The sequence below is a fragment of the Equus przewalskii genome, chromosome 25 (genome assembly GCF_037783145.1).
Source record: "Equus przewalskii isolate Varuska chromosome 25, EquPr2, whole genome shotgun sequence".
Lineage (NCBI taxonomy): Eukaryota > Metazoa > Chordata > Mammalia > Perissodactyla > Equidae > Equus > Equus przewalskii.
The window spans coordinates 18,928,676-18,952,846 of record NC_091855.1 but is presented as its reverse complement, the minus strand read 5'-3'; the positions used below and the strand labels follow the sequence as shown (position 1 = coordinate 18,952,846).

Sequence of the window (24,171 nt, the reverse complement as noted above, 5' to 3'; positions counted from 1 at the left end):
TTAACCTTGAGGGAAGGAAGACCTTCATAAGAAAGATACAAAGCAGAGGCCATAAGAAAAGATCGATAAATGTGACAACATGAAACTTTGAAAAAATAAATTTCCATCCTCTAATAGGCCCCATTTTTTCAACCCTTCCGTGTCTCTGTGTTAGGCATCTATAATTTGTCATTTTTCAGCTATGCTTCCAGATGTCATCTCTGCAGATAAAGAAAATATGAATATATAAACAAATGCTGGCATACTAGACATGGGGCCCTACATTCTGTGTTTTTCACTTACTGTATCTTGGAGATTATTCTATATCAATGTATGTAGAGCTGCCTCATTTTTTCCAACGGCTATGTTGTATTGCACTATATGAAATGCCAGAATTTATTTAATTGGCCTCCTTCTGAGGAGTGTTTGGGTTTCCAGTGTTTTGCTACTACACACAATGTTGCAGTTAATATGTTGAATTCATTTTTCACTGAAAATTTTTGATGAACATATATGGGTGAAACAGATTTACATAGAAAACTGCTTTTGAAAAAGTTATGCATAAACTGCATTTAATAAACCAATATTTTCTAGCATCTGCTGTTTCACTAAATCATCAGCTTTTAGAACTGGATAGGACCTCAGGGACTGTTTCATCCAATCCCCGTTTTATAGTAACCACAGTATCAACATCTCAGAGAATCCTGAGGTTAAGAATTTAAAGCCACAGGGGGCTGGCCCGGTGGTGCAGTGGTTAAGTTCCCACGTTCCGCTTCGGTGGCCTGGGGTCCACCGGTTTGGATCCCAGGTGTGGACATGGCACTGCACATCAAGCCATGCTGTGGCAGATGTCCCACATATAAAGTAGAGGAAGATGGACATGGATGTTAGCTCAGGGCCAGTCTTCCTCAGCAAAAAGAGGAGGATTGGCCAGCAGATGATAGCTCAGGGCTGATCTTCCTCAAAAAAAAAAAAAAAAAAAGAATTTAAAGCTGGGAAGGGTACCTGTGGTAACTCTCTCAGTTTTAACTAAGGTTCAGAGAGGTTAAGTGACTTCTCTAAGGTCACACAGCTGTTGAATGGAAGAGTTAGGACACAAACCTCACATTCCACTTCCTTTTGCCATCCTGCATTGGTCATCTTAGTCATCATAATCCAACAATTCCAATATGTCTATTTGTAAGCCAAGGATTCCATCCCTTCAGTTTCTTTAAGGCAGTACACAAAGATTTAAAAAGAAGAAACTAAAAACAAACAAACCAGGGGTGGAGGGGAAGTCTTTAAGAAGAGAGTGGGATGCTTTTTTAATAGACTTCTTACCATTATATTATCTCATTGCGATCTTAATTGATCTTAATTGCCACCATCCTGTTTGGGTCCCTAAACTTCCTAACTAACCTCAGTTGGCCTATAAGATTACTTAGGGTTTTCTAAACACAGAACGTGAGTTGGGCAACACTGAGGAAAAGGAGGAACTCTCCCAGTTCCTAAGATCTCAGTTGTCTCCTGGGCGACCCAGGAGAAGGCCCTGGAACGCAGACTGAAGGGCCAGTTAACACCAGGCTGGCTGTCCTCACTGGGCGTTTACGGAACAGCTGCAGTGCCCTCAGCACTGCGTGTGGCATGTTGAGGGGTGCAAAGTACGGTCCCCTGTGCCTCTTCCCCCCGGGAGGCTGGCAGGCCAGCTTCTGAGATAGGTTGTACCCAGAGGGAAAAACGGACTCAGGGTGGATCTGTCACCTAGGGGAATGGAATTTGGTACAGTTATGTTTTCTGGGGGTTAGGTTCTCAAGTCAGCGTGTAAAGTGAAAAATAAGAATATGATCAAGATTAACCTTGAACATCTCTTAGGAGGGCACCAGGCAGGCGCCAGACATCCTGGCTCTTGATGCTTAAATTCATCATAGCCTGTTCCTGTAGTTCTGGAATAAGTTGCAGTTTCTAAGGCTGAACACCAGACGAAGTGTTTGGCTTAAATTCGGGGGCTTTGTAGTACGAGCTCTGTGTGTGTTAAAATACTGCAGCTGCACTCAGCACGCTGAGAGGCTAACACCGAGATGTCCCTGAGGCCCACGCTCATCCCTATAGAGACAACAGGTTTCTAAGTTAGGAAATAACTGTGTGAGGTTAAGCAAGAAAAGTTCTTAGAACAGGTGAGCGGGTGTAATGCAGAGGAGATCCCTGGAGTGGGTTTTAAACTACAGTTCTATCAGCTGGGATCGCAGAGGAAGGACCTATGCTTGGGTGGCTTGTCGTTGCTGTGTGGCCGGGAGAAGACAACGTCTGTGTGTAGTGGACACTTTTCTCTGCTCTAAGGCCCTCTATGTCCACTCTCCTTCTCTCCCCTTCCCAGTCTCCGTATTGCAGGACATTGCAAGAGGCCTTCCAGGAATCTTCCACATGAGGCTATGTCCACTTCCTCTGTGGTCTCCCAATAGCAAGTGCTCTGGGACAACTTGGGAGCCAACAACCACTCCCTGACCCCCGTTGCCACTTGTACTAGAGGTGGTGAAAGGCTCAGGATTTCCTCTACCATCTCTCCAAGCAGGCTGGGCTGAACTGCCCAGCTGGCCTTTAGGATCTGACTCCCCCAGTTATGGAGAAAAAGAAAACCAGTCATAGCAGGAGCAGTGGTAACCCTACCCATCATCCTTGACAGGGTGCTTTCCCTCACGTTCTTCATTCTTTCACTCGCTCATGCTACATGCGTTTATTGAGTCCCTGCTGTGTGCTTAGCTCTATGCTAAGTACTGGGGATACAAAGATAAAGGAGACTCAGCCTCCCCCTTCACGGTGCTCATGGTCTGTGAGGGAGACAGACGCGCACAAAAGCCAAGAGCAGTTAGCGCCACGGATGTCAGTGTGCACATGTTCAGGGGTCTGCTGAGCTCAGAGGAGGAACCGGTCACTTGTGCAGGCCAGAGGAGAGAGGAATGTTAGGAATGGTCTAGGATGCCCCGGTGCCTTGCGTGGTACTTGTGCTTGGTGAATGCTGTGGAATTAATGAATGAGAGGCTTCCTGGAGGAGCTGTTGTTTAAGCAGAGTCCTGAGAAACAAGTAGGCATCCACCAGGTGGCAAAGGGAGTCAGGGCATTCTAGGCACAGGGAGCAGCTCAGGCAAGGCCTGGAGTGGAGGCGTGACACAACACCGTCTGCTCTGGGAACGGCAAGCAGTGGGGTATGATGGAGCGCTGGTGGGAGGGGGTGCTGAAAGGGACAGGCAGGGGCCAGGTCGTGGGCCAGCCATTTATGTCAACAAAGAGGTTTGGACCTTACCCTGAGGGGAGTGGGGAGCCACGGAGCACTGACAGTTTGTGTGTGTGTGTGTGTGTGTGTGTGTGGTGTGAGAGAGAGAGAGAGAGAGATCAGATTTTCTTTTTGAAAGCTCATTCAGCTGTGATGTGAAGGACTGACTGGAAATATGGGAAGATGAGCAACAAAGAGACCATTGAGGAGGTCCCTGTCACTGGGGCAAGTTGGAGGAGTCTGAGCCAGAGCAGTGGGGGAGGAAAAAGCTGGATTAGAAAGGTGTCAAAGGAGTTGGATTGACAGGCTTTGAAGACCAACCAAATGCCAGGGAGAAGTCAAAGTGTTTGCTCAGGTTTCTCCTTGAGACATGGGAGGAGGAGCAGATTGTGGGGGAGAGACAATGAGTCTAATTTCGGACATGTTGAGTTGGAGGTGCCTATGGGCCATCCGAGAGAGGTGTCTAGTGGGCAGTTGGACATATGGGTCTGGGGAAGGAGATCCCCAAGAGACGGCAATGGGGGCTGTTGTCCCTCCATGAACTCTAACCAAGCCACTCCAGATAAACATGTCATTTAAGTAAAAGTGATTACTTACTGTGCAGCTAAATCTTCAAGACAAGTTCTCAACGAACCCGCTTACCTCTCTGTAGCCCCCACCATCTGTCAGACATTCTGGAGCAGACATTGGGGAATCATCAGAACGTAGAAGGCAGTTGGAGCTGGGGAAGCTGAGGGGATCCCCATTTAAGGAGTACTAAATAAGGGGAGTCAGCAGCAGAGACTGAGAAGGAACCAACAGTGAGGAAGGAAGAAAACCGTGGAAACATGATGTCGTAGAAGCCAAAGGAGGAGGGAGCTTTCCATTTTATGAAAACAGGGACAATGATTTGTGTACCTAGTACAGCTTATGGCACATGGAAAGTTCTCCATGATATTTCTTAAATTGAGTTGAAATTGATCAACTGTTGGTCACTGGGGACGTCAAGAAAGAAAGGATTGAAGAGAATGATTGACTTAGGAATTAGGAAGTTATTGGGGCTTTGCCTTGGGGGCTTCTCATTTAATTTAACCTCCCTGTGAAATAGGTGGTGCAGGTAACACCTTCCCCAGGGTTGAAATGACGTGTGCAAGTTCCAGAACCCAGGTTTCCTGACTCCAAGTCCACCTTTCTCTGAGCTGGTGGAGAAAAGGGGAAGAGTTCAAGGGAGTGGTAATGACTTTAATTACTGCCCCAAACTGGGGCATCTGGACAAAACCAGGGATGGGGTCGGTTGTTATATTCAGCACTTGTGGCATTTGTCCATATTTGTGATTATTAGATGGCTGTGATCCTCTCAGGTGTGTGACTATTTAAATTAGACTCTTCTCACAGAGGAAAAAATAGAAGCTTGAGCATAGATGTTGTCTCAGGGGGCCAGAGGAGCCCTGTGGAGGTTGAAGGACTTGCTGGGGTAGTCCAGGTCCTAGGTCTGCAAACAGCAGAAGCTGGCTCTGGCTAAATTAAGGAGAAGAGTAATGTATTAGAAGGATATCTGGGGGCTCACTGAATGTCCTGAAGACTGGAGAACGAGGCTCAGGAATCAGTCAGGACCCATGGGAAGTTGGGTGGCTGGAACCAAAGTCAAGGAGATGATGCTGCTGGCCTGGCACCCCTGCCACCAGCTGACCTGGATGCTGCCACCGCCCCCCCCAGAATGAGCTCTGAACTCTCCCTGCTTTTTTGTGCCACTCACTCCAGAGGCAGAGGCGAGGCTGAGCATCTGGTTCTCCAGCCTAGGTCACGTGCCCACGTTTTTGCTTTTGAGGGTCCTAAAGAATGAGGCTCTGGAGGGTACAGCTTCTCCAGCAGCAGGTGGAACTCTGCCTCCCACCAGGTCTCACAATGCCAACGCCTGAAACCTGGGGACGGCTGCACATTCCAGGTGGACAAGTGTCCAACATAGAAGCTGGAGCCCATTCTAGCCATCAGACCAGAATGACTGGGCAATGCTGGACATGGGAGGAAGAGAGGGGGCATTCCCCTTAGGCCACTGAAAATATCCACAGTCTTATTCTTAAACTTTTTGGACATCTGTCTGAATTCTTTAGCCTCCGGCTAAACTTTAGGATTCTTGTAGGCTGTGGAGAGCTGAGCATTTCTTTAGCGATTGGCTTTCTCCTCTGGGGTCTGAATGATTCCAGTGGAAAAGAGAAGTCATCCCAGCATCTGGCTCCTCCCTGCACATTTGATTCCACTTGGAAAACTTCAGCGCTGCCTTGTGAGGACAGAGGCCAAGGCTTGGCTCTGTTTGGCTAACGGGCAGTTACAGCTTGAATTGTTTCTCCTCTGGAGTTCGGCAAGACCCACAGGGCTGTGAGGCGTTTGGCAAGTGCTACCTTGCTTTTCAGACTAGAGGTTGGAGTTTTGGCTTCAGGCTTGGTTTGTGGAATGAGTGAGGTCCCTGGCGCTCGAGCTGTCCCAGGTAGCAGGACTGGGCTCCTCTCTAGTTCTGAAGGTGTTGACCTGGTTGAGACGTTCTAGCCAATATCCTGCCTGAGAGAGAGAGCTAAAGGAATGAGGGCTTCATCTGCCTGGGGCTGTCAGCATCTTCAGTCCCATATCTGCCCGGTTTTGTCATCCATAAGACGAGAGGGTGTAGGTTAGATGAGCACCAGCTTTCTTCTTACACTCAGATTTTCTGGTTCTAGCTCTTTAAAGCAAGGGCATCTTGACTGAAATCCTTGTCATTCAGCTCCGATAGACTCAGATAAAGGAATTAGTTTTCTTTAAAAAGAAAAAGAAAAATGTAGTTTTGAATTTACTGGACTCTTGACTGTGGTGACCGCCAGCATTCGAAGAGTCTTCCCTCTGGTGCCTGGAAGCAGGAAGCTGCTGTCTCCCCAAAGCTGGGTGTGTTATGGGCTGGGTTCTTGCAGCCTGGACTGGAGGTATTTCCTGAGGCTGAGGCTTGGTCACCAGTGTGGGGTCAGCATGGCCCCTGGGAGGGACGGAGTGGGAGTGTTCCTGGCCATTGTTTGCTCTGGCACAATTTTGCCCAGTTTTGTCCACAAGAAATGAAATTGCATTAAAAAGTAGCATTGAAGTGGAAAAGAAGCCTTGAAGGACTGGAATTATTTTACTAAAACACAGCTTTGATCACGTCACCCCTCTTTTTTTTTCGTTTTTTACGTCACCCCTCTTAAAAACCTTTGAGAGCCACCCAGGTCCTGCAGAAGAAACCTCGCATTCCTTAGAATGGCACACGAGGCCCTTGTGGGAGCCCCAGCCTCCTTTCCACCTCGTCTCCTGCCCCCTGCCCCCATCCCAGCACAACCACTTATGTTCTCTCTGCTCCTCATCACACTTTCACTCTTCTGTGCCTTGTATATTGTTGTTGCCTCTGCCTGGAATGTCCTCTCCACCCTTTTCCTCCTGGCAGACGCCCACAGGACCAGCTAGAAGTCACCTGCTTCCTTGCTGCCTTCTTGAGCTGCCACCTTAGTGTTTCTGATCAACTTCTCCACTGTAGGACGCTGTCATCAGCTGCAGGTGTACCTGGCTCTTCCCTGGCCTAGAACCGTGCCTGGCACACAGTAGGTGTCCCACAGTGGGACTGCAAGGGCAGCCTGAGGGGATGTGAGGGAGCAGTGGGCGGGCCCAAGTCCTGGCCTGGGTCAAGTGGACGTGTGTGGTGGGTGAGCTGGTCGTCTGCATGGTGGCCTCCCCTTGTACCTTGGTGGCTTTGCTGTTTCTCTGAGCCTGCCAAGGAGACCCTGGTGAGGGTGGCAAGGGGATTTAGGGAGACAAAACCCAGCCCCTGGGTCTCCCTCACCCTGAGGAGGGCTCTGAGGAGGTGTGTGTGATGAGGAGCTGGTTTAAAGGTGGCAGAGACTTCCCTGCCCACCGGCCCGAATCCTTCAAGAAGGATAAGTACCAGCCCTTAGAGGACTTCTTCGTTGTCCTGCCCTGTGCTGTCTGCTGGCTTTGCACAGAGAAGGAACTAGGGGAAACGAATCAGCAGACCATGAGAGAGGAGATTGAGGATCTTTAAAACAAAAGCCCTGTTCAGTCTGGTGACAGGACAGGCTGTGGCTCTTCCTGTTGGAGGAGGAAGAGGAACAGATTCTCCTGACGATGATTGCAGGGTGCAGCAGGAGCCCCAAAGCGGGGAATGGGGCCTCAGTTTGTCTGTAAAATGAGGGGCTTAGACTATATGTGCTTCTTTCCTGCTCAGAAATTCCACGAGCCTGTGAACCGAGCCTGGCAGGTGGTGTCTTTATGGTGCATCACAGTGGGACCTGGCTTACCACTCAAAGGTGTTCCTGGTATGGAACAGTTATCAGGGGTCTGCGTGCCACTTAGAGAGTGCTGTGGAGCAGCATCTTTCCTGCCATGGCTGATGAGATGGACTTTCGTTCTTAAAAGATTTTCTTTCTTAAAATTGAGCCACCCTTAGGGCTGAGCCCACACTGCTCGGGCCTACTTGACCACTGGGGAGTGGTGTTTGCAAAGTATGTTTCCAGAACCTAGAAGCACATGGTATTTCTAAAAATCTCCTTTGGGAACCCACTGAAGTGTGACTTTGTGCTTGGCCCCTGGAAGATCAGCTCAGGCGGAGCTCAGGTGGTGGGGTGGGTTCCATGTCCCGGGAGGTGTTGGCTTGTTTTGGGAGGGACAGTGCATGAAATCTGCTTTTGTTTCCGCTTCCATGGGGCCTGCTCCCCACTCCTGTCCACTCCAGTCTTCTTCCTTCCTGCCCACGTCTCCCTGTCCTCCTTCCTTATCCCTCCACAGCCAGTCAACTGAGCTGCCTCCATCATTCAGTCCTCAGGTGTGGACTCCAGATGCCCAGCCCATTGAGCAGCTGGGAAAAGTGGGTTTTAAGAGCAGACCAGGATTGGTAGGATGGGGAGGTGCGGTCAGGAAAACTGCTTTGGAAAATAGACAATCCAGGTAACTCACAGGGAACAATATATTTTTTAAATGTAGAACTTGCAGCTATAAAAAAATGTTGATTTCCTTTTACCTCTTAGTATTGCTCTTGGGAATGTATTCTAAGGAAATAATTCTAAAGAGGAAAAGAGCTATATATACAAAGATATTTATAGCAACATTGTTTAAAATAGCAAAAAACTAAACAGCCTGAATGTTCCATGTGCCTATATAATTCATGATACCTAGACTCAGTAGAATATTGTGCCACTGTTAAATTAATATGAAGATGATATTAATTCATGGGAAAATGATGAATTTTGGTGAAAAGTGGTTTCTGTTTTAGACAAAATTGCACATATACTTGATGAATGCATGTAAACTGATTACATTGGCCATCGTATAAATTGGCAAAAGGTAAATACTGGATTTAGGTGACATGGTTATGAATGGAGTATTTGTGTGTTTGAAATTGCTTTGGTAATATATATATACACATGGTACATATACTTAAAAAAGAAAAACCCTTAACATATCAAAGGCTTTGGATCTGGGTGGGAAGGAGGCCAGGGGGAGGAACTCCTGGCCTCCCATCTGCTACCACGGGGAAGACGGAACTGCTGTGTCTTATCAGCCTCCTGCACTGCAGGGGCTGGTGAATTCAGATTGGCCAACTGAGTCTTTTAGTAACGGGATTCCAGACTTCACAGGCTCGCTAACTGTCTAACTGTGGGGCTCCCCGCATGGACTCTCCCTGGTGTAGGCGACTCCCAAGTGGCCTCAGAGCCCCAGTCAACTGTTTGCACCTGGGTTTCCAGGGAACCAGCCCAGTGAGCATGTGTGGCCCTGAGGCTTGGCTTTGAGCCGCCCACTCACCTCGAAGCTGCCTGGTCCTGCAGGCCCCAGCCACAGGTTCTCTCTCTTCTGTAGTTCAAACAGGCAGCAGGGAGCGGATGCTTTGCAAGTGACCTCCTGCAGCCCTGCCTAACGCAGGGGGAGCCCTAGTGAGTGAGTGTGTTGGGTGTTTACAGTTTTGCACATGTTTATTATGGTATGGAAACTGTAGTGCCAGCCTCATAAAGACCCCCACATTCATCTAGTCTATGTCTGGCTTAGTGAGCAGGGCCCTCTGACCCCCATCTCACTGTGAGCTCTGCTGAGACTTGCAACTGCAGGTGTAGCCTTGTGGCTGAACAGCTGACTCTCTTCTGACCACCTCATCGTATCTCTGGCATCTCAGAACCTTGGGATGCTTAGTGAATGGCCTTCTCACCCACCACTTCCCCTTGGGTTTGCCTCCCCATGTGTCTAGACTTTTCTTCTTAGTGGGAGCTTTCTTGACATGTGGAGTATCTGTTTAGAGGGCCCATGATCGTCCTTTCCCTGTGACCAGCGCAGCTCAGGGCAGGAAATGGAGACTCTGGGGTGTTGTTTGGAGTCCCGAGGTGGGTGGGAGCTGCCAAGCGCTGGGCAGACCTTGAGCGGGCAGGTTGGAGCCTGCTGAAACAGAAGTCACAGCAGCGGTACGTGTGTGGAGAGGGCCCTGGTGGGGCCCTGGTTATCTCAAGCATATATCCGATAAAGCCAAATTCCAAAACCGTGAAAGATTTGGTTTTTTGTTCTGAGATCAGACTGAAATAGGGCCTTGTGGCTGGAGGTTTGCCAGAGTCAGAGAGAAATTAGAAAGCACATGGGCTCAGGTCTCGCCTGGATCCTCATGAAGGGCACTCAGGCCAGTTTCAGGCTTGCATGACACGCATGATTGTGTGTGTGTTTGGAGGCCGGGGGGCGAATACCCGTGCACTTCCCTAGGATATCAAGTTGGTTCCTGGGTGCCATGGTCCCATCCCCACCCCCTATAGTGACCTCAAGCCTACTCCAATGGGATCATTGCTGGTGGTGTGAATATTAACTGCCACAGAATCTGAGTAACAAGCTGTCTTCCCGAGCCCAGGACCCAGCAATAACTGCTCGTCTCAGTTCCCTAATTTAGAGACCACGTGCGTGCCCCAGGGTTGTCAGCAGCTCGATTTCTTGAAGCTTGAAACATATTTCCATAGAAACAATGCTATAAATGGTGGTTGGGTTCCAAGGCTAGCCCACAAAGAGCCCTGGTGTCACCTCTGAAGTTGCTGAAATAAGGTATTAGTAAAATTGAGAGCGCCAATGCAGCAGTAAGAGTTAGTACCCAGGACGTTGGAGGTTAAATGGTGTGGGTTTATTTGTGTAACTTTGTTTCTTTGGCAAAGGCATCTTTCAGAGCCCTCCTGATAAGGGAAGCTCTGGGGCCTTCCCCCTGCCACAGTTATAACCCCACCTCTCCCCGTTTAGATTCCTTCTTCCTTGCACATCAAGCCAGGGGCCTGGACCCACTTGCCCCCTGGGACCTGGCCTGGGGTATTTTTATGATGAAGAAATCCTTTTCAGTGGAACCTTACATCATCAATATCATCATCATCATCATCATCATCATCATCATCATCATCGTTATTTAAACCATCTTGATCAGCTTAACTGAATAAACATTACACCTTAGCAATTTACTTTGTTCAGTATACTCTTCTGATTGCTGCTAATGTTCCTGTGGGACTTTTAACATTGTTTATAAGTCCACTTCTACTATTTCTTTGTTCTGATTTTGTGACCTAACATGATTTCATTAAATGGTTTTATCAGATTGTTTCTACGTGTCAGTCCCTTTTATATTTCCTTCTGTTACCATACCATACCAAAATTTGAATGGATTTCAATTTTTGGGGCTATATACAGGTGCTATGAGCATCTTTTGTAACTCCTTTGTGTTGGTAGTTTAGACTATTTTCTTGGGATCTGGTCCCCTGACTGTAATTACCTGGTCAAGGTCTTAAACTCTTGGCAGCACAATGCCAAATCATGTTCTAGAAAGATTTGCACAGTTTGTAGTGGCATAACAATGTACGTGCAGCTCTTTCCTGATGGCCCTGCCAACAGCAGCTTTCATGTTTATTAATTAATTTATTTGCACGTTGACTCTGGGCCGTGATGGGTCCTTAATGGTGTTCTTATTTGCATATCTTAAATTGCTGCTGAGACTGCACATTTTTCTCCTGATGATTTATTGTTTGTGTTTGCTCATGTGTCAAACTGCTCATCCTCTGTGGCTGCGGAGCCTCCCCGCTTCCATCGATCTCCTTGAACCACTTTCCTGTTGGGAAACGGAAGGCCCTGCCTTCCTCACTTGCTCCCTCCCAGGTGGGGCCTCACCCCTGGACCTGGTCTAGCTCATCTCTACACCTGCCTCATGCTCTGCCTCAGCCACTCAGCCTTCTGACTGGCTGGGACTGATGCTCTGGGTGTGGGGAGGGGGTGGGAGTGGGAGGGAGCATGAGGGACAGACGCTGGGGCTGAAGGGGAGATAGATATGGTAGATGCAAGGCAAGGGCTTGTCTGAGTGGTTCTGAAATGGGTTCATAAAGTGACCTCCTTGGAGGGAGGCTGCCCAGGGAGATTCTGGGAGGAGCCACAGACTGTATGGGGTGGAGAGAACACTAGAGTTTATCTGGTCTAAGGATCACCCACTCAAAGGCCCCTGGGGAACAGGGAGAACCTCAATAATAGAGGCTGGCTGGGTGTAAGAAAACAGCACTAGTGAGATGATAAAGTAATCCACAGTGACCATGACCCAGGTGGAATCTGTGGAAAATTGAAATATGTGAGTCCCATTACAGTGCTACTCCTATTGTAGTGCTAGTCCTCATAATGCTACTCCCCTCATGTAGCTACTCAGTTCCACCTCTAAGAAGGAGGGCTCAATGTGTCCAGTGTTCCAGTTTTTTTCATGACAAACTAGAAATCCTGATTTTTAGTTTAAATCTCTTGATTTAAAAAGTGTTGACAATAAATTTAATTCAATTAAAATAAAACACATTCTATGGGTCAAATAAAATTTATCTCTGGGTGAGAATGGCTTGTGAGCCTCCAGTCTTTGACTTCTCACTATGTGACTTCCTTACAGGGAAAACAAGCACAGAGAAGTATCTGCATACAGCAGAGAGACGGACTCAGAGAGTCCAGTGGTTGAATTCCATCTGTATGACCTTGGGAGAGCTGTTTAACTTTTTTGAACCTTAGGTTCGTTATCTATCAAATGAGGATTATGGCTTCCTCTCAGGGTGCTGGGTGGATCCAGTGGGCTCCCATCATGTCAGGCATTTCGTAGGTGCTCAATAAATGTGTTGAGAGGCCCTACATGGGATCATCCAGAAAATCAGAGGAAGAACCAGGCTTGGAAGTTTGCTCTCCTGACTCCCAGTCCAGAGCTGTTCCACATCACATTGACCGCTTTCAAGGGAGTCTCTGGAGGTGTCCGGAACAGGGGTCTTTCTGATCCCTGGGAAATTGCTGATGGCTTTATGAGAGCTTGATTGTCCAACCGATACTGAGTGCATATAATGGGGCCTCTCAACTCTGTGGACTTTGCCCTGCAGGCCCCAGAACCCAGGAGATTGAGCCTCAGTAGTAGAAATAATAATAATAATAATAATAATAATAATAATGATAATGATAGTAATAATAATATCATACACCATTGAATCTAAGAAGCCAGTGATTATAAGATGCACCATTATTTTATGTACAACTAAGAAAGAGAAAATGCTGCTAATTAAACCATGACATGCTATCAATTGTAAGATGCATCCTGATGTCAGAGATGTTAAAATAGGGGAAAATGTGCATCTTAGAACAGAAGAAATAGTAATAAAAGTAGTAATAATAATAATCTGTTACATTTTATTGCTTACCTCAAAATTTCACATATATTACTTGTGCATTTATCAACAAGCATTTACTGGACACCCACCATGTGCAGGCGCTTTGTAGGTGCCAGGGATACAAGGTGACGAAGATCTAGGCTGTGCCCTTCAGGAGCTCTGGTCCTCGTAGGGAGATGGCTCAGTAAGCGGCTATAGAACAATGCGTAGGGGAGCGAGTAAAGATAAACAGGATGCCCTGGGAGTTTAGGGGAGGGAGTGGCTGTTCTCATTCTTAGGAGCAGAGACTAAGACAATTTGGGGTGCCTGGGCTTGATTTAGGAAGTGCTCTCTGGAGGAAGGGGGTGAGGGAAGTGGGCTGGGTCTGGGGAAGAAGCTAAGTAAGGAGGATGTGTTGCAGCTGGGCCTATTTTAGCCAGATCCCACAGGGAGCCCCGGAGCATGAATTGCACCACCACAGATTTGATCCTACCTTGAATTGGACCCACTCCTCTCCAACCACCTCCCCCCAGCCCCCACCCCCCCAGTCAATGATTGGTTGCTGTGCTGTCTCCCAGCAAAGGCTCCCTTTGAAAAGGGGGCAGCTGGGAGCTCTTAGCAGCCAACAGGGTAGCTGGAGGATGGCACACCAGCCTGATAAGGGGGATCTAGGAGGGCTCCAGTAGTATACACTCCAGTGGCCTTCCTCTGCTTGGAGGAGCCAAGGAAGGCTTCCTGGAAGAGCTGCCATTAAGCACAAGTCTGGTGGGAGACCTGGGTATGCGTTTACCTGTGGAGGAAAGGTGGAGGGAGAGGAGCATGTGTGAGAAAGCAAGCATCTTGGGGGAACTTTAGGTTGTTCGGCTGTATGGGCCTGGGCCTAGGAAGTGAGGCAGAGCCGGATCATGCCAGAACTGTAAGCATCTAGCATTCTGGCTCACAGTCTCAGCTTTTTGCAGTAGGATGATGGGAGCTGTTGAAAAGGGATGTGATCACTCTGAGGGCAGTGTGGATGGTAAGTGTGCAAGACTAGAAGTAAGGAGATCAGTTAGGAGATGAGGAAAAAATGATAGCAACACTTAATGTGTGCCAAACACTGTTTTAAGCTCTTACTTTTACATCCTCATTTTGCAGATGAGAAAACCAAGTGGGTAGGTAACTTGCTCAGTAAGCATCAAGCCAGTGTGAGCCAAGATTTGAATAAAGGTCTCAGCCTGTGCCCTTAACCTGTACACTCCCACGACTATGAATTTTGGATTCTAGTCCATGATGTATCAGTATTTGTTTTCATTTAAAAATAATGCTTTAGGGGCCGCCCCGTGGCGGAGTAGTTATGTTCGCTGTTCCACTTCAGTGGCCCAGGGTTTCGCCGGTTTGGATCCTGGGTGTGGGCCTAGCACTGCTTGTCATGCCATGCTGAGGTGGCATCCCACATGCCACAACTAGAAGGACCTACAACTAGAATATACAACTATGTACTGGGGGGCTTCGGGGAGAAGAAGAAAAAAAAAAAGATTGACAACAGATGTTTGCTCAGGTGCCAATCTTTAAAAAAATAAAATAAAATGATGCTTTAAAGTGTGCCCCATTGCACACACTGGACTTGGGGGTCCAGTTCCTCCTGACCCACTGCCACAAGGTAGGGAAGCCGAGCTCCAGAGAACAGCCAGTAAAGGGGTCTGTCTGGGTTGGTTCTGCAGGGGGCATGGAACTGTGCTCAAATGAGGCCTTTGGGAAGCTGGCAGCTCTGGCTCTGTGAGGAAAGGGCGTTTCTGTCCCTGTGGCCCTGCTTGCCTGCCCTCCCTGGCAGCTACACCTGTTTTGTCCTTCTCCCTACATACAGCCAGACGTCTCTCCCAGAGTGACAGCAACAACTGGGGACATCTGCAGAAACTCCCTCTCAGGCCTGACAAAGGCGCTTAGAACCTGGCCCAGGCCTGCAAGAGAGGGAGGCGGAGGCGGGCGTAGGTGGGAGGGCCAAGGGATGCAGACAGCTGTGGGCTGGTGTGGGAGGCACGGCCCTGCCCCGGAACAGGTGAAGTGCATGTGAACTGAGGAGGAGGGTCCCCTGGGTTTTCAAGGGTAAAAGAGAAGACAGTGCAGGGACTTCTCGGCACACGGTGGCTTAACTTAATGGCTGGGGTGCTTTTGAGCTGCCTGCTTCCTCAGAAAGGACATGGCAGAGAGTGATGAGGAGAAGGCACAGCCATCGGAGGAGTGTCCCTGTTCAGGCTGGGTGGACAGCACTGTGGAAGAAGCTTGATGGAAAGGACACAAGGAGCAGGGACTGGGAGAGGAGCCTTGGGAGGACACTCGGGTGCGACGCTGAGTCAATATTGGAAAGAGTGTCTCTGGGCAGAGCCCAGCACAGGGTCACCCTGAGGCTGAAGGGGGTGGGCCTGGGGTCTTTTCAAGGGGAAAAAAGTCTTACCTGGACTAGGTTCTTGAAAGAGAGAAACTAGTTTTCTTAAATTTTATTTTATTGAGGTCACATTGGTTTATAACTTTGAATAAATTTCAGGCATACATCATTATATTTTGGCTTCTGTATAGACTGCGTCAGGTTCACCACCAAAAGTCTAGTTTCCATCCGTCACCATACGTATGTGCCCATTACCCATTTTGCCCTCCTCCCCCAAACACCCTCCCCTCTGATAACCACCAATCTGGGAGAAGCTAATTTTGGGAGAAGGGGATATAGGATAAACAGTAAAAAATGATAACAATCGTAACCCCTCTGTGTACATATCATGATACAGTGTTAAAGCAGTTTTTTATCCTTGTGATTCTTCCAAGCCCCTAAAGGTGGGCGTTCTTTCATTTTTGGTGTAATAAATACTTCCAGTACCTCTGTTATGGGCCAAAAAAGTGAGGCTCAGAGAAGGTAAGTGTCACCTTTCCTAAGGTCACACAGCAGGTTAGCTTAATTAGGCAGGACCCAAACTCAGTCCTGTTTCCTGTTCTTTCCACAACCTTCTCTTTCTTCTATGGTAACTGTAGCTAATGAGGTCTTAGAGGTAGTGCCTTTATTCTGCAAAGGGAAATGACAATAGGGACACAAGGAACATAAGGGACTCCAGCATGTGGACGTGTGATTTCCTCAACGGTATTTGTAAAGGGTGGTTATTTGCTTGAACACACCATGTGTGCTGGCCTCGAGGAAAGGTCCTGACAGAGAAGGGACAATGGAGGAAGGACATGGAATGCAGGCCTAGGGCTTGGGGAGGAGAATACTCCTTTTTAAAATACTGAGTGATGTCAGCAGAAAGGTGATGGAGGCGGGTGAGTGGTGAGAAGCTGGCTTCCTTGTAAGCTTTTTTTCCTCTTAATAACACCTTTTTTGGGATATAATTCACACACCATAAAATTCACCCTTGGAAGCTTTTTAATGGTCTCGGGTTATCCCAGAAGTGGACACATGCGATGGCCTCTCAGGGTAGTGACTGGTCACTCTGAGTGGAGTCCAGAGAGCTGATATGGTCCCGGACGCCTCTCTAATGCCATCTTCTCCTCTCCTCGGGACCCAGAGTGTGGCATCCTGTCTGGGGAGCCGTGCCTCCTGGAGTGTGTCTCAGCAGATGCACTCCTTGGGAGCTGGAGCGCTGGACTCCTCTCTCTCATGCAGTGTGTAAGGGAGGTGGAGAAAAGCCCACTGCATGGGTAAGGTTCCTGGAGCATCTTTTTTGCCTTCCCCAAAGGGCACCCTTCTTCACGGCCCCAGAGGTCTGTAGGAAGGGCTGGAGCTTCTAAAACCAAAACTTTCACTTCACATGTCAGTGATTCTGCACTGTCATATCTGCAGCAAACTGACCTGCAGGGCTTTCCCGGAAGAGCTGCAGCTTTCTTTACACACCCTCATCTGCCTGCCTCGGGAGGTAGACTTCTGCTGCCAGACAGGGGCCATCTGGGACAGTCTTGAGCCCTCCTCCCCTGTACACATACATGCCCCTTTCCCTCCCTCTCTTCCTTTCTGAGGTGGCCTGAATTTGGCAGTTTAGTTGGGGTGAAGAGATGTGTTGCTCCAAAGTAAGCAGGGCTCCTCTAGGCTCCTCTAGGTCACTGACTTCTGTTTCTCTTGAATCCTGCCACCTACCTCTACTCTTTGCGCTGCTTCCAGGGCTAGGCCTAGCAGCCTGGCGAGGGACAGGGAGGAAGTCCTGGGGCACAAGGCTGAGGAGTGCCCTTTGGAGTGGCTCCCATTTGTTCCCGGACGCTGGGCCCTGCCTCCATGGAAGCAGGCTCTTCTAGGAATGTGCTCCCCAGCTGGGTTTTCTGGTTGGTTGGGAACATCCTGGGCTGGTCTGCACTGGCTCTCAGGGGCTCCCTCTGGGCTGGCCCGAGGCCAGGTCTAGGGGCTAGGCCTTGTGGGGGGGTGGGTCAGGATGACTGCTGGTCTGCAGAGGAGCCTAGCAGTGGTGAGTGTTGGAGACTGAGTGGTTTTGTTTTTGCTTCTCTTACTTGGATGAGGTGTCAGTAGGAAGGAAGAAACCAGACAAATGGAAAAAGCAAAAAGCCTTTACATTGAGCCTCTGCCAGCAGTCCTGAGAGCCTAGCCTCTACTTGGGGGCTTGCATGCCTGAGCACCCCAGTCCCTCAGTTGCTCACTGCCTTCCTTTGGGGGAGATGGGAAGAGGAGCAGAGAGGTGACAAGTGATTGGCCTGCTCTGTGATCTTGTACAAGTCACTTAACCTCTCTGAACCTCAGTGTTCTCATTCATAAAACAAGAGGGACGAAACTCTATCACACACAGGGTTGTTAAGTAGGCTGTGTGTGGGGACGTGCTTTGAGAATTGTCAGGACGGTACTGTCACAGCAGATGCTAAATCTGAGAGCCTGGGCTTTGCTTTGGTGGAGGTGGTTTCCCTGGCTCCTCCATTCACTTTTTACAATCACAGAATCATGGAGTTTTAACTGGAAGGGATTTCAAGAGGTCATCTGGTCCTGTCCTCTGGCATAATTATCTTTATTTTGCAGATAAGGCTGTTTTAAGTGGTCATTACTTTGACATATCTGTCATATCATGGTGCAAATAAGCCCTTTTCCTCCTGGGTGAAGTGTGACCTCCAGATGCACACAGGTGCTCCAGGTGGAAGGGAACAGGAAGGTCATGCCCCTTAGGAGCAAGGGTGAGTTTTCCGAGGTTTTGAGGTGGTCTCTCTCATCCACTCCCCAGGGGCAGCGGTCCTTGCCCTGAAGGCTCAGAGAGCTGGGAGAATCACCTTCTGCTGCCCCTCCCCTTCTCCCTAAGAAAGCAGGGGATGCACCTGCTTCTCAGGACTGGCCACAGCAGGAAAGGGGCTGCCAGGACACACTGTATTCTTCTGGGGTTTTTCCGTCAAAGGAAAATCTCTTTGACCCATCTTGGGGAAAAAAAAAAAAACAAAAAAACACAACAAATGGAAGGAACCAGGAACATCAGGGCTCCCTCCGCTGGCCTTTCTCCTGGCCCTGGGACCTCATTGAATGTGGGGGCCAGCAAGAACCTCCTGAGCAGCAGAAATGTTTCCCACCAGACCGGCAAAGAGGCATCGGGGGAATTGTAGGAAAGGTAGGGGACATGTGTGCATGCTGTGAAAAGCTGCTCCAACTCTGGCCTCAGTCGCTAGAATTAAACCCAAGAGCTTTTCATCACCTAAGTAATTGAGATGTGGGTCTTTTATAGGGGCTGGGGCCAGTTTCTCAGTAACGTTTATACCAGTAGGATGCTGGCAAGCCAAAAAGTGAAACTTGGGGAGACTGTTAATTAAGTGCCTTGGAGAGGATTGTGCATGATTTACCGTATCCAAAACCAGAGTTTTCTTTATGGAAGAAAGCGACTTGTGTCCTCCCCAACATCACACACACACTTTCCTGGCAGGCACGATGGGTTTCCAAACATTTCGTCACCGTCTCTTCCTGACCTTGGTGTGAAAGGAACGAGCCGCGTGGCCTGTTGGTTCCAGCAAGGCCATCGGGGGCGCCGGCCTGGGCTGGGGGAGGGTGGCGACCGCCTCAAGGAGTGGAGGTGAGGTCTACTGGAAATCCCCAGCCCGGGCAGCCGCCGGAGGTTTAAAGACGCCTTCCCCGGCCTTATTTGGTCGCAGGAAGTGGGCGGCGCCGGGCCTGCTGGCGGAGAGGCCGACCCGAGACAGTTGTGCTGATGAAGTGGTAGAGCTGGTTTCTGCTCGCCGCCGTGCCGCGCGCGCCGGCCCGCCGCTGGGTGCTCCGCGCTCCCAGCCCCGAGTTGTGCAATCCTTTGTAGCACGCCAGAGTCCTCCTCCTTCGCTGTTGCCTCTCGCCCTCTCTCTCTCTTTTTTTTTCAAGCTGTGAGCTCAACCGATGAGTCAGAGCAGTGCAATCCTGACACTGCATCGCAGGACTGGGGGTGACACGAAGGGAGGGAGAGCGATCGCGAGGCGGACACCACTGGCGCGGGGTGCGCCGAGGCTCCTGCACCGCGAGCGAGGGGTGACAGCCCGCGCGTCCCTCCCGGGCCCTGCCAGCAAACTTCCCAGCCTCGGGAGGCGCAGGCTGGCGGAAGCATTGCGAGCGCCGCGGGGAGGCGGCGGCGGCGCCTGTTTGTTTTTAAAATCGAGGAGTGCGTGCAGGCGGCTGGAGTCTGGGAGGCGACTGAAGGCGGCGGCCCACAGCGGAAGGGGGACAGCCGATGCCAGAGCTCGGGCAGGAGCGGGGTAAGTGGGGCTACCTGGTCGGCGGCCGAGGCCTGCACGCGGCGAGGCGCAGCCCGCTGTGGCGGCGGCGGCCAGGGGACCCCGGACTGCGCGCAAGCGGTGGCGGCTCGGCGCGCGGGCTGCAGCTTTGCAGGCGCGGCCCGGAGCGGGGGCGCTGGGCGGCTGGGGGCGCCGCGCGGCAACTTCTGCGGCCTGGGCGGCTGGGGGAGTGTGTGCGGGTTTGCGTGAGTTTGCCGCCCCGCAATCCGCCCCGCCTCGGCCCGCGACCCCAGCCCGCAGCTGCGTGTGCAGCGCCAGCCCGCCGTGTTTGTGCAACTACGCAGCTCGCGCGCGGCCCCCGCCCACCCGGGCGCGGCCCCGGCAGGAAAACCCTCCCAACCAGCCAGGCCCGCGGTGGCGGCGGCTCGGGAATACGGCTGCTCTTCCTCCGTTTGAGCGAAGCGTGGTGTCCGCAGCGACCGGCTTGCGTGACTGAGTCCAGGCCCGGAGACTCGAGGAGGGGCTCCCGAAATGCAGGAACTTGGCATGGGAGCCCCTTCCCCTTTTCTTTCCAGTGTGCACGGCACAGTGGACACGGAAACTGTGTCCGCGCCGGGAGTTTGGGGGACAGAGGTGCAGGAGTGGCAGGGAACTGGGGCAAGTGCAGGAGAGGCCTAAGCTGGAGCGTTTAGGGCGAACGGGCCGGCCTCACCCGGCGCACCCGGAGTGCTGGCGCGCCTCGGACCTGTCAGCCTGCCCGCCCCCGCGCGTCCGAGCCGCTGCGGCCTGCCGAGCTCTCCCCGCGCTGGCTGCACCGTGTGCCTGTGCGGAACTCGGGAGCCCGGGTTTTGTTTGGATTCTGCATATGGCCGGCTTGGTGGAGGAAGCCATATCCCCCTCCCAGCTCACACATACAGGAGCGTGTGCACCAGGTGGCCCCTCTGAGGGTCCCCGCCTATATCTCTGGGTATGGGCCTGGTGCTGCTCTGGGGCTTTCAAGCTTCAGCCCCGAGGGAGGCAGGCCTGGAGGAGGTACCTGCCACCCAAAGTGGAGGCCACTGGGTGTTCCAGCCCAGCCTCCAGAGCCAGCGGCTGAAAGGATGAAAAGGGAAGTTCCTCGCCCCATTTAAAACTTTGTTGGTCACAACTTCGGTGGCTACTTCCTGCTTCCACCGTACCACATCGGACCTGTGTGCCGGCCTGTGGAGCCTCGCTCGGGGCCAGCGGGATCAGGGGAGAGCTGGCTGGCTCTGGCTGACTATGGAGGGCACCATGGCACGTGCGTGCAGGGGATCCCTGTTGGCAGTTGTGGCTGTGGGGAGGGGAGATCCGGCTTGTTCCAGCAGGGGGAGCCTGGCCTGGTGGCGGCCTGGAGGTTTCTCCTCTCTCCTTGTTCCTGCAGCTTCAGGATTGAGGCTGGAGGCCTGGTGAAGGTGGAAGAAGTGCAGCTCTGGGGGAAGCCTCTCCTGCCTTGTGGGCCCCAGGCTGAGGAGAGGAAACCGCCTGTCTGGCTCCAGAACCTCCCAGGGATGGTGTGGCACCTGCCCCTTTAGAATCAGAGAAATGCGTGCTCTCCACAGGCTATTAGATGGCTTCAGGTTGAAGGGGAAAGGAGAAACCTTCCCAGGTTGAGAATTTATGGGTCGTCTTTTCCTACTGCTCCGGATAGTGAATAATAGGAGTGTAAACATTCAATTACTGTGATAAACCATCTCATTGCGTGGCCCTGGCCCAGTCTCCACTCTAATTGGATTGGCCTCTGGCTGGTTACTCTGGTCTGAGTAGCTCCCAGGGGACAAGGGATGAAGGACCTGGAGGGCGGCCCCTCACCCCCAGACCATGCAGCTTGCTCTGGGACAGCCAGCCCACTGCCAGTGTGGCCTCTCCAAGCTCGGGGCAGAACCCCCCTTCCCCGGGCTCTGTCAGCCCCTCACCCCACCCTAGGAAAGAGTACTGTGGAGTGTCCATGGGGTGAGAGTTCAACTTTTAAATGTGGGATTTAAAAATAGCCTGAGTGTTTAGCCCTGTGGGCTGCTGCTTTTAATAAATGGGGAAAAAGAAAAAAGACAATATGCAATTACAGATTCAGTTGAGGGCCTCCTGTGGTTATAGAACCCAGGGAAGAGCTGCCCAGTGGACCCAAGGCCTCTGGGTCCCTAAGTGGGAGAAGGATTGGGGGGGGGGGGTGCATGGGGTATAGTGTCCTGGAAGGGGAATGGGCCCAGTCCAGGAATCTTTGGCCTTGCTAGCCCCTTTCCTGCAGGTGGATCTCCCAGAAGGAAACCTTGCTCACGGGGGAGTTGGGATGGCCACAAGTAGCTGGGAGATTCCTGCTTCTCCTAGTCCTGTTTCAAGTGCCAGTTCTTTTGAGAAACCTTAGGTGCCTTCTGGACTCATTTCCACCTTATGTAGTCACTTGTGTACATACTGTAGTGTGGTGGTCAAAAACACCAACTGGGAGCCAGAGTCTCCATACGTCCCTCAGGGAGATGCAAAGAGTTAATAGAGTATTATTGTATCCTGCGCTCCAGTGTGTGCTCTGGATTGTTCCCACAGTGCCCAGCATGTAGTAGGTGTTTAGTATATGTTAATTGAACAAATGAATGAAAAGTCTCCATCAAAAAAATGTGGACTTAGCATGTGGTGGGCTGAGTGAGTCCTGCTGCTGGGACTCATACTGCACCATTGGTTTCAAAAGGGTCAGGCATGAGTGATTCTGATGCTGGTGAACCCAGTTTCCTGGCTCTGCCCTATGTCTGCCATTCTGGGAGCATATGCCAGTCATCCTGACCCCAACAGGACCTCAGGGTGGAAGAGCGTGGAGCCTCCTGCCTGGCAATCTCCTAACCTGGGCATTTCCTTTGGCCAGGCCAGTTGGCATCTTTCCTGTGTGTATGCACCCATCAGTAGAGAAGCAGCCCGGGGGCTCCCTTCTTCCCTGACTCACCACAGGCTGCAGGAAATGCAGCCAGTGGTCGCCTTCCATTGGAGGGGTTGCTTCTGCGTGGGAGCACTCTGTGTGGGGCTGAACTAAAGAAACTGCACTCTGGGCTGGAGCTAGGTGGAGTGTGCTGAGGTCCCCAGTTCTTACTTAAGGGACCTGCATTTGCATTCGAGGCAACATTCAGGATACCGTGAGACCGTGAGCTCATTTTGTGAATCAGAAGCATTACAGCATAACTTCAGTGTTGGAAACTGCTATTTGGAATCCAGATCACCCTCCCTCCACCCCCAACGCACACACACTTACAGGGTCTCTCACAGTCACACACTTGGGAACAATCACAGTTAGTAGGGCATCTATTCAGATTACAGAGCCATCAAGCAAAACTTGTCCACACCCACTTCCTCTCTCACACTCAGAACACCATTCCTGGATGGTGTGTGGTCAGTAATCCGAGCAGTGACTCTGAAGCAAGTCTGGCTGGTGCACAGGAACGAGTCCTGGGCAGACCTGGGTTCGTATTCCAGCTTCTCCACTTGCTGTGTGGTTCTAGGCATTGCTTAACTTCCTGAGCCTCAGTTTCCTCACCTGTAAAATGGGGATGATAATAATATTTCATACAGTGGCTGTGAAGTTAAACAAGATCTTGCATGCAAAGTGACTGGCACATACCAGTCTGTAGGTACCCAACAGATGCAAGTCCGGCTCCCGTTTGCCTGTTGCTCCTCCCAGAGAAGAGGAAATGAAGAGTGTCCTGCTTGTGGGAGGAGGGCACCCTTCCAGGCCACTGGGGCTTATGTAAATGAAGCTCATTTTCTAACTCCCTGGGCACAACTGTGTGATCCACTCCTGCCTAGAGGAGCCCGGGCCCTGGTTGCTGTGCGCCTTTACAATGGATTCTGTCCCTACAGCTGAAAGTTAAGGGCTCAGCTTCCCAGAGATCAGCCTGTGCTCTCTGGAGCCTACCCGCCTGCCCGCCCAGGCCTCAGGCCGAACTGCTCACGTGGGTGGCAGGAAGGCTGCTTTCTCAGCCAAGGAAAAAGTCCCCTTGTCTTTGCTTCACCTGAAGCCTCCCAGGGTGAGCTCAGTGGAGAGTTGGGTGGAGCTAGGGGTGGGAGCTGTCGCTCTAAAGAGCACTTTGGCTCTCTCTCCCATGGGGGTGGGCGGGGGGGGGCGCGCACACCAAGCTATTATATAAGAAGAAAGTTGCCACATGTCAGAAAAGACCTAGGGTTTTGCTGGGGTGGGGGTGGGGGTCTCCCTGAGGGACGTGATTGCAGGCTGTGGTTTGCCGGGGCTGGTGGGGAGGAGAGGGGCTGGGAGCCCAAGGCTTCCCTGGCAGCGGTTCTTGCGCTCGTTCTTCCTGGAACATAGCCTGGTGCTGTGGCCAGCCAGGGAAGGTGCTCCCTGTTCCCTCTGCCTTTCTCTCCAGCCGCAGGGAGCTCGTGGTGAGAGCGTTATTTTTTCCAGGCAGTGCTTCTTCCAAGACTCTCAGGAAGGGGGAGGGGAGCAGCCAGGGCAAGGTTTGTCCAGGCCAGAGCTTGGAGAGAGAGAAGTATACCAGGCTTGCAGCCAGAAGGGGGTTCCCTCTGAGACTACCCAACTTCTCTTGGGGAAATGGGGTCCAGAGAGGAAGGAAAATGGTGAGGGATTTCGATTCCCAGCTTTTCCCAGCAGTTGGGCAGACAGAGTCTCCAGTCTAGCCT

The 24,171-nt window shown here is 51.1% G+C and overlaps 1 protein-coding gene across 6 annotated transcripts in view; it reads left to right on the top strand.

The window, feature by feature from the left end:
* MIDEAS (mitotic deacetylase associated SANT domain protein) overlaps window positions 1–24,171 on the top strand; it is a 65,809-nt gene that overhangs the window by 5,547 nt on the left and 36,091 nt on the right. For 2 of the 6 annotated variants that reach the window (XM_070593844.1, XM_070593840.1), the window contains exon 1: window positions 19,402–19,542. The exons of the other annotated variants lie outside the window; for them this stretch is intronic. The gene's annotated coding sequence lies outside the window, so the exon portion shown is untranslated. Of the gene's footprint in view, window positions 1–19,401; window positions 19,543–24,171 lie in introns of those variants that run through there. 6 annotated transcript variants of the gene reach the window in all.